The sequence below is a fragment of the Rhinatrema bivittatum genome, chromosome 12 (genome assembly GCF_901001135.1).
Source record: "Rhinatrema bivittatum chromosome 12, aRhiBiv1.1, whole genome shotgun sequence".
NCBI classification, from domain to species: domain Eukaryota; kingdom Metazoa; phylum Chordata; class Amphibia; order Gymnophiona; family Rhinatrematidae; genus Rhinatrema; species Rhinatrema bivittatum.
Window position 1 is genome coordinate 66477270 of NC_042626.1, and position 9209 is coordinate 66486478.

The 9209-nt window shown below is 44.2% G+C and overlaps 1 protein-coding gene across 2 annotated transcripts in view; it reads right to left on the minus strand.

Annotated features, from left to right (window-relative positions):
* Nucleotides 1-4041, minus strand: part of LOC115073940 (ADP-ribosylation factor 1-like) — a 38724-nt gene extending 34683 nt beyond the window's left edge. The window contains exon 1 of one of the 2 annotated variants that reach the window (XM_029572940.1): nucleotides 3890-4041. The gene's annotated coding sequence lies outside the window, so the exon portion shown is untranslated. Of the gene's footprint in view, nucleotides 1-3767 lie in introns of both variants that reach the window. The other variant, XM_029572941.1, reaches the window with a different exon arrangement.
* Between the last annotated feature and the right edge of the window lie 5168 nt (nucleotides 4042-9209).

Below are 9209 nucleotides of genomic sequence, written 5' to 3' on the forward strand. Positions count from 1 at the left end.
GACCACCAATTTTTGCTCCATTCCTTCTAAGTTATCTTGGAAATCCCCAATCGATTTTACCAAAGCCGCCATGATGTCCCAAATCGCCTCCAAAGTTATTTTGTCCGGCCGCCCAGGCATCTGAAAACGGGGTCTCAGATTGTACTCACCCGTTCCCTGCAGTGGAGATAGACCCGCCAGCGAGACTTCCCCTTCAGAGATGTTCAGCACTCCTCCGGTTCCCTCCATTACCCTCTCCGTTACCGGAGTGGACGCCGGGGCCACCGCCATCAGCTCACCAGCTCGTGATATCCCTGAGCCCGGTGAGACTTGCTCCGAAGTGCTGGCGTCTTCCGCCCTCTGACCTCCTCCCAAACGAGACGCATCTGCCACGGCATGGCCCTGCGATTCGTCTGCCAGAGGGCTTTCGGGGAGTGGAGTTATTTCGGGCTTCCGCGGATCCGGGGGAGAGAGGGAAACTTCTCCAGGTAGAGTCAGTGCTTCCTCACTGAACGCTACAGCGGAGCCTTCATCTCCCAAATCGACAGTCCTTCCGGGTACGTATGATGTTATTAGTCCTTGAGTGGCCATGACTTCCGAATCTGAAGGAAAGATTCGGAGTTTGCCTTTTCTTTTTGCCAGCATAGTAAGGAAATTTTTGAAAGACCAATGGAGCTCAACGAATGCGTGTCTGGTTACGCCGCCATCTTGTCCCCGTCCTATTCTCCATTTTTAATAAATTAAAAACCATATATTTTTTCCTCAAACCTAACTTTGAATATGTGAGCAATAAACTGCTATATGTTGTCAATGTTTGTCTAAAGACAGCCAAAAATGTTTAGTGCTTCCATCTAAGGCCTATTTAGACATTTTATATACTGTCGTTCCATGTATAGATCACAACGGTTTACAAAGTGATATTCATATAGTTATAACTCGAGCATTATAGATCCATAAAAGCTAGAGGATGGGAATGAAGAGAAGAGCCACGGGGGTGGCTTGCTGGAATGGAGGCTACTACCTCGTGATTACTACCCTTACTCAATAAGCGGTTAATGCAACTCCAACATTGCGCTCTGTTTCAAGGACATGGGGAATGTGGAAAAGAGGATTTGCATTCAGACAACCACCAACATGGACTGAACTATACAGTCTGGGTAAACAAATAAGTGTGGGGGTAGCTTGCTTATTTGCAGCTGTTACTACCCTAAACCAATTAAGCCTGATATATCACTTTGAATGCATATACAGCTTTGCTCTCTGCTTCAACGGCAGGGAGAAATGTGGAAGAGGATTTACATTCAGACAACATCCAACAAGGCATTGATCCGTGCAGTCTGGATAACCAAGCATTGGGGTAACTTGCTTGATGTGGCAGTTACTACCCTTAACCATTAAGTCTTATGCTGACCTTTGATGCAACTCCAACATTACTCTCTGCATCAATGGCAGGGGGTGGCAGGAAATTTGAATCAGTTACCAACAAGGGCCCTGAACTTGGTGGTCGGTGAAACAGATAAGTATGGGAAAATAAGTGTGGGAGCTTGCTGGGCAGACTGGATTGGCCGATTGATCTTTTTCTGCCGTCATTTCTATGGTTACAGAGGTGTTATTCATAAACAGGCATTAATATTTATCAGGTAAAATATTCTAATATGTATTAATTATAAATCTTTACCCTCCATTGCCTCAGGTACAAAAACTTAGATTGTAAGCCCTCTGGGGATAGAGAAATACCTACAGTACCTGAATGTAAACCGATATGATATCTCGATTGAGATCGAATGTCTGTATATAAAAATAATAAATAAATAAAAATAATAATAAATAAAATTAAGGCAAGAATCTTGAAAATTAAAATGATTGGTTTCTCTCCTTTGATTTATTCTTCAAGCTTTATCTGCTAAAATACATAATGTCTCAGGCAGAGAATTTCAGAGCTTTGGACCAGTTATGGAAAACACACCATCTCTTATTTCTTACTAAGTAGAGCACAGATCCCAAAACATGTCTTTGCTGTTTTATAGGGCAAAAAACAAACAAACCCAGGACATTACTCAACTTTTGCTATCATCCCCCCCCCATCCCCATCCCGTTAACGTTCTATTCAATCAAATCCAGGAAAAATACATTTCAAATACTCTGTCAGAATTAAAGCTCTGGAAAACCTGATTCAACTATTCCTTGCATTTATAACAACATCTAACTACATGCTCAGTGTGAAACGTGCATTTATTTATTTATTTAACACTTTTCTATACCGACCTTCATGGTAGAGACCATATCAGATCGGTTTACATCGAACTGGGGAACTGAACCAAGAACAGTAACCAAAACCAATAGGTTGAGCATGAAAAAACAAAGTTACATTTAACAGGGAAATTAAACTTGGAAGCATAGGCTGCTGGAAGGAAGGAAAGGCTTGAGATAGCGGAGGAATTAGTAGTATAAACAAAGCAGAGTCAGGGGGCTCTTATTCTTATTATTTAAGTGGCTCTGCTACAAAATATGGATAATCTTACTATTGTGTTGACCACAACCATTTAGGGACTGCAGGCAGACAAATAATGGTAATGCAGGTAAAAAGGACTCCCCGTTACATACAATAAAAGGCAACATACTAGAAATCTTGATTATTCATGGCTCTATGGTGCTGCATCCCACCTTCCTGTCGCAACAAACTGTCAATTTCAATTCCTTTTCTCCTATTCCTCCACTCTGGGTGATCATTTAAAACTACATCATCAGCCCTATATTAATTGTACAACCCTGTTGTAACACTCAAATTAATGAGGTTTAAAAAAAAAAGTGTCAATATTTCAGTTCTATATTACCCTTTCTAATGTGAAACAAAAATCTGACTAAAGTACACAGGGTTAAAACACTAAAATGTAAGATCAATGCACTAGAAGATGGGACTTATCTTGAAAATCTCTTTGGATAATTCTTATAGTGGCCCAAAAAAGCTAGCTTCAGGGTACAAAAAAACTCTAGTTTTCTCTAGGAGCCTCACGTCTAGGAAAACTAGGTTCTGTTCCAAACTACTACACTATAGATAGCCATTGGCATATACACAAACTGAAAACAAAAATCCTTTTCTAGGAATTCACAAACATGAGTAGTCATGCAGATTTCTAAAAAATATTTAATTTTACACAATTTGATTCAACACGTAAAAGTAATAAGTGAAATTTGTCATCAAGAACAATTACTGCTAGATCGAAACTTATGAAAAAGAAAACGGGTAACTGAAGTAAATCGATCCCTATCATCCAAGGCGACCATAACCCTACCAGTTGTTCATCTCCAAAAGTCAAGGTGTTCGCGTACCGTACACCTTACGGCACCGTTTCCGGGCACAGCTGGGGAGGGGGAAAAAAGGGTTCCTCGGAGATGCGCATCTGCCAGTCCCCTGCATCATATGCCGCCATCCTCCTCGACAGTTCTTTCTTGGCGCTGTCCCCTATTTTAAAGGTTACAACCGCACTCCCACACCTCCCTTACAAGCCTTGTTGTTTTCCCTGTAAACTGAGGCCCCACACCTGCCCTAGGAAGTAGCCTAGAAGCGGAGGCCCGGTCCCAGAGGATCGCACATGGAAAAGAAGAGGCCACCCCAAGTAACTCTCGCCCTCGATAACGACACTCCCTCGGGAACGCAAAGGCCAGGCTCTGCCGGCAACTTAGGCGGCCCTCGGGGAAGGAAGCAGAACCAGAGCCCACACCATCCTGCCCCCTTCACTCCGCCCGAGGCACAAACCGCCCATTCCAGGCCCTCACCAGCTCCTTACCCCACACTCCTCACACTCTCTCCAGCTGGCCCTGTCCTCGCCCCAACCAGCGAAATGGCGACTCCGCCAGCGGGCGGGAGCGAGGCGCGGGTGCGCGCAACCTTCCCCGCCCACTACCCCACCTTTCAGCCAATAGGAAGCAGGCCTGGTCCTCGGCGCGTGCAAAAAACCGTTGGGTGGTTCGGACCAGCCCCCGAAACTGCCAAAGAGGGAGGAGCCGCGATTTACAGGATGAAGTCAATGGCACGCGGTCCGAGACAGGAGGAAGTGAGGCATGCGGGATGTATCCACCCCCGACCGACAAATGTTTGATCGACTGGCTGCTTCTCCAAGCAGGTTCGGAAGCGTGTCACATAGCAGGTTTAAGGGAGCTGAGTCCCGGAAGAAAACTGGCCAATTAGAGGCTAGTGTGGGACTTAAAAGGAGCTTTCGGCCGACCAATCGCTATATCCTTCGTCGGTAAATTGCGCAAGTGACCAATCGCTATATCCTTCGTCGGTAAATTGCGCAAGTGACCAATCTTAGTGGGCGGGGCATATGAGATTTACTTAAGAGGCCTAAAGCCTATGCTATATTTAGAATAGAGAAAGTAGAGGAAGTGAGTCCTGCGCAACGCCGATCAGGTTTTGGGCCCTGAAAGTAGTGACTGTAACTATAGAAACATTGATTATGTTTCTTTGGCGTGTACTATAATTAGTTAGCACTGTAGCTTTGACGCTGTTGGTAATGCCCCCCCCGTTTTGGGAAGCCCCCCTTCTCTGTTCCACGCATTGTTCATTATGGCGCAGTGTGTCAGAGGCGCTGCTGTGGCGATCATCACCAGACACCAATACAGGCGTCTGCCCTCAGATGGTGTATGAGCAGCCGAAAGCGAATCAAATATATTGTTTACCCATTAAACTGAATAAAATATAATTTAGATAATTTTCCCTCGATAAGCAGGCTGAACTAGCCCTGCGCTTTGAGTGACGTCATCGACGGCGCATTCAAGTGGACGCTTCAAGATCTGTAATCGTTTGGGGTGCGCATGCGCGGCACTTCCCACGCGTAGTTCGCGGTCCCTCTTGAGTTATTTTTCTGCGCTGGGGTACGGACGTTTTTCTTCACACTTCAGTGATTTTTTTTGACCTAGCGACTCTCAAACAGCACTTTTCTTTGCTAAAAAAAAAAAGGGTTGTAAGTATTGTCAGTGCAGACACAATATCCAACACTGATTATCACAATTGTTATATTTGCCCGGACCATGACCAAGCATCATATAGGGATTGCAGATATTTGTCCCCCAGAGACAAAGGGCCGCAAAAATTGCCAGCCTTCAGGAGACTCACACACCTGCTTCAAGTTCTTATGCTCCTACTCCAGGAAGTTCGATCCAATTGTCCCTGGGCTTGCGAATGAAGTCTCAAACAGTGCCTAAGCTAACCTCTTCCGTAGAACAGAGGCCCAAGGAACACCACTCTGAATTGGATTGTCATAAGCTAAAGTCTGGGCAAGCCCCGTGTGGTCTCGACAAAATACTCTGCGCACGATGCAGGAGCTGAAGGGACCGTTGATACCAGATGCTGCACTGAAAGCGACACGTTGGTACCATTAAGTGCTCACAAACTAAAACATTCTACTTCGCATATTGTGTTGCATTCCACCAAACACGATGCATCGGTTCATTGTCATCATACAAATCGCGACGCATTCGCACCATCACTATGCCTCTACTGTGCATGAGGAACTCCCATCAGCGCATGCATTGTCCAAAACACAGAAATTCATAAAAAAACTGATAAAAGCACAGGATCTCCATCTACATCTCAACTCACGAGGGATCCCATACTGGACATTTATCACATCCTCCTTGGGTTTCCCCTTCGAAACCACTTTCCATTAGCTCAGGCTCCTCACAAAGTAGCTGATCAGAGTGCTTGGGACTTTCTTCCTGCTCTCAACAAGAAACATCACATTTACAGGAAGAACTTTCTCCGAGAAGACTGCCTCCTAGGCAAGAGCAACGTTCTTGGGCACTTCAACCTTCTTCGGAAATTCTCAGTGCGGGCATACACCACCGAAAAGTGTCCTCCCATTCTTTACCAATAAAACCACAACTCCCAAAGAATCAAGAGATATAAATACATCTTGTTTTCAGGAAGCTATAAACCAAATTTCCCTGATTATAACAAATCTATTCTCATCCTTATATCCACAAGGATCACCTCCTCATTTTTCAAATCCAACAGGGGATGCTCCTCCACACACCTCCCCTAAGTCACTCCCCTCTCCCAACCCAGAGAAATCTAAGGGCAAAGAACATTTGCCTCCTTCGATACATTTGGATTCCCCAGGCAACCATTACCCGGAAAGCTCTGGTATACCCTCTGATCCGCCAGAAGAACTTCCGGACCATTCCTCTCCATCTGAAGACTTCACCTATTCTCGATTTATCGAAAAAATGGGAAACTTCCTGGGAGTGGAAATTAGAAAACTACCATACATTAGGGAGGAAGTTTTCGGAATTCTTAAAATTCTAGATGTTCCTGCTGAACCATCAGCTCTACCGTCACACAAACTGTTAGACTTCATTTCCTCAAAAACTTGGGAATCTCCACAATCAATGCCTCCCATTTTTAGAAAACTAGATTAGAAATTCAGATTACAGAAGTGTAATGCCTATGGAATAGTTCAACTTCCCCATGCATCAGTAGTCATGGAATCAGCGATGAAGCGAGCGAAAAAGACCAAGCTATATTTATCAACTCCCCCGATAAAAGATCATAGAACTCTTGATGAATATGCTAGAAGATCTTTTCAAAGTGCAATGCTAACTTTTCGTATACAACAGCATCAATTTTACATTGTCCAATACCTTTATCAATCCCTCCAAGTGCTAAAACCATTTCCCCATACAGAGACAGGACAACCAATCACACCTCAACCGTTTTACGATATTTAAGAAGGTCTGAGACATCCTCCAGAACTTCAGCCACAGCCACTGTGGCTGAATAGAGCCAGTCGCATGGCGTGGCTTCATTCTAGTTCCATCAGAGATGTTCATGAAACATTAGCAAATCTTCCTTACGTGGGAGACAATTTATTTGAGAAAAAAAATTAAGGATACAGTAGCTCAATTAAAAGAGCAAAATGTAGCAGTCCAGTTTCCCTCGAGATCTTTAGATCCTCAGTCCTCAATCAGGCACTATTACCAATGAAAGCCTTTCTACTATCAAAGCCATACAAAGCTTACATACTATATAGAACACAGCAATTCCAATCTTACCAATTACTGCACTCACAATCAGGCCCATACAGTAAAGTGCGCGGGAAAGCTGGCACTCCGAGGCGAGCGCTCGCTCTCCCAATGTGCGCCCAGGCACTTCTCCTGGGCGCGCGATTCACTATTTAAATTAGGGCCCGCGTTAATAAGGAGGCGGCGGCTGTCAGCGAGTCTGACAGCTGATGTTTAATTTTACCGGCGTCGGTTGTCGAACCCGCTGACAGCCATGGGTTTGGAAAACAGACACCAGCAAAATTGAGCGTCCGTTTTCCAACCCGCGGGCAGATTTTTTTTTTTTAAGATTTTTATATTTTTTATTTTTGGGGCCTCTGACTTAATATCGTTGCTTTTCTGTACACTTGCCCGGTGCTGTCTGAAATTAACTCCTGCCTTTGGCAGGAGTTAATTTCTGAAAGTAAAATGTGCAGCTTGGCCTCAATTTTGCTTTCTGTATTGCAGGTGAATACCTAATAGGCTCATCAACATGCATTTGCATGTGATGAGCACTATTAGTTTTGGGGTGGTTGGCCACGCGTTTTGCACGTGCTATTACCCCTTACTGTATAAGGGGTAAAAATAGCACGTCAAAAATGCGCGGCCAAACGGGGGCTAACGGTGCGCTCGGCCTGAATCCCAGTCAGCTCAAACAAGACCCCTCCTGAGGGAGAGAAAACAGCAAAAACCAGCCCAAACCCCTCTCCAGAAGCCTCCTCAGTCTTTTTGAAGATGTGTCAGCCACAACAGGAATCCCCAATTGGGGGAAGAATCCAAAATTACTATATAGAATGGCACAAAATCACCACGGACCAAATTGTACAGGAGGGATATCTCAATTTCCTATCCAAACCTCATCTCCCTCGCCTCTCTAGCGGGATGAGGGATGTCTCCAATATTCATCTTCTAGAGCAAGAGGTACAGATTCTGCTCCAGCAGCAAGCAATCCAAATAGTTTCGAAGAGCAAAATCAGTTTGGGTTTTTCCTCCCAATACTTCCTCATGCTGAAACACTCAGGAGGTCTCTGTCCAATTCTAGACCTTCGCTCCCTGAACAAATTCCTTCAGAAGGAAAAATTCAAGATGACATCCCTCAAGTTAGTTCTCCCTTTCGTACAAGAGAATGATTGGATGTGTTCTCTGAACCTCAAGGATGCAATCACTCACATTCCAATTCATCCCTCATGTTGGCAGTTCCTGTGCTTCCAAGTGAACTCCATACACTACCAGTACAAGGTTCTGCTCCCAGAGTCTTCACCAAATGCCTGGCTGTGGCAGTAGCCCATTTAAGACATCAAGGAATTCATCTATTCCCTTACCTAGACTATTGGTTAATAGTCTCTCCCGACCCAAACTCCTTGTCTCAACATTTGGAGATGACAATCTCGTGTCTCGAATCTCTGGGTTTCCTTAACTACAAGAAATTGGTACTCAAACTGACTCAGATTATTCAGTTCATAGGAGCGAAGATAAACATGATCGAAGCTTGTGCATTCCTTCCCCAGGAGAGGATCTGTGTGTCCACTGCGACCTGATGTCTCCGCTCCGCCCACCTTACCTCGTTGGTGACTCCCTCCGGGGTTGATGGAAGGCTAGCTGCTGCGGCGTCTCCACATCGTCCTCCTCCGAAGTTCGGTATCTAAATCTTAGGATAATTAATTTCCCTAAATGTAAGCTAATGTCATCAAGAGAACAATTAAAAAATTATTTTTTGTATGTTCTTTCTATATCACCTGAAGATCTACCCTCAATTTCCAAAGTTTATTTCATAGGTCAGAGTAACCAAAATGGAAATATAAATCAAGAATGGCAGGAGATAACTCTAAATGTCACAGAATTGATTGAGACATCTTAGTGCCCAAGTAGAGAAAAGGGGTACCCTTGTGGTAAAATTTTCTCGGTCAGAAGACAGAGATAAAATTCTTAAACTTTATATGTTAAATAGGACCTCTCTCTACTTGGGCCAGAGGATCTGGATTTATCCAGACATAGCAAGGGAGACCCAAGCTAGGCGGAAAAAATTTATTACTTTAGCAAATATTGCTAAAACCTTTGGGATTCGAACGATAATAAGGTTTCCTTGTAAATGTGTAATGTGGGTGAAGGATAAAAAATATACATATTATGATCCTTCTGATCTGGGAAAATTCTTAGAAGAGCAGAGGGCCCGGGAAGATGAGGATAGA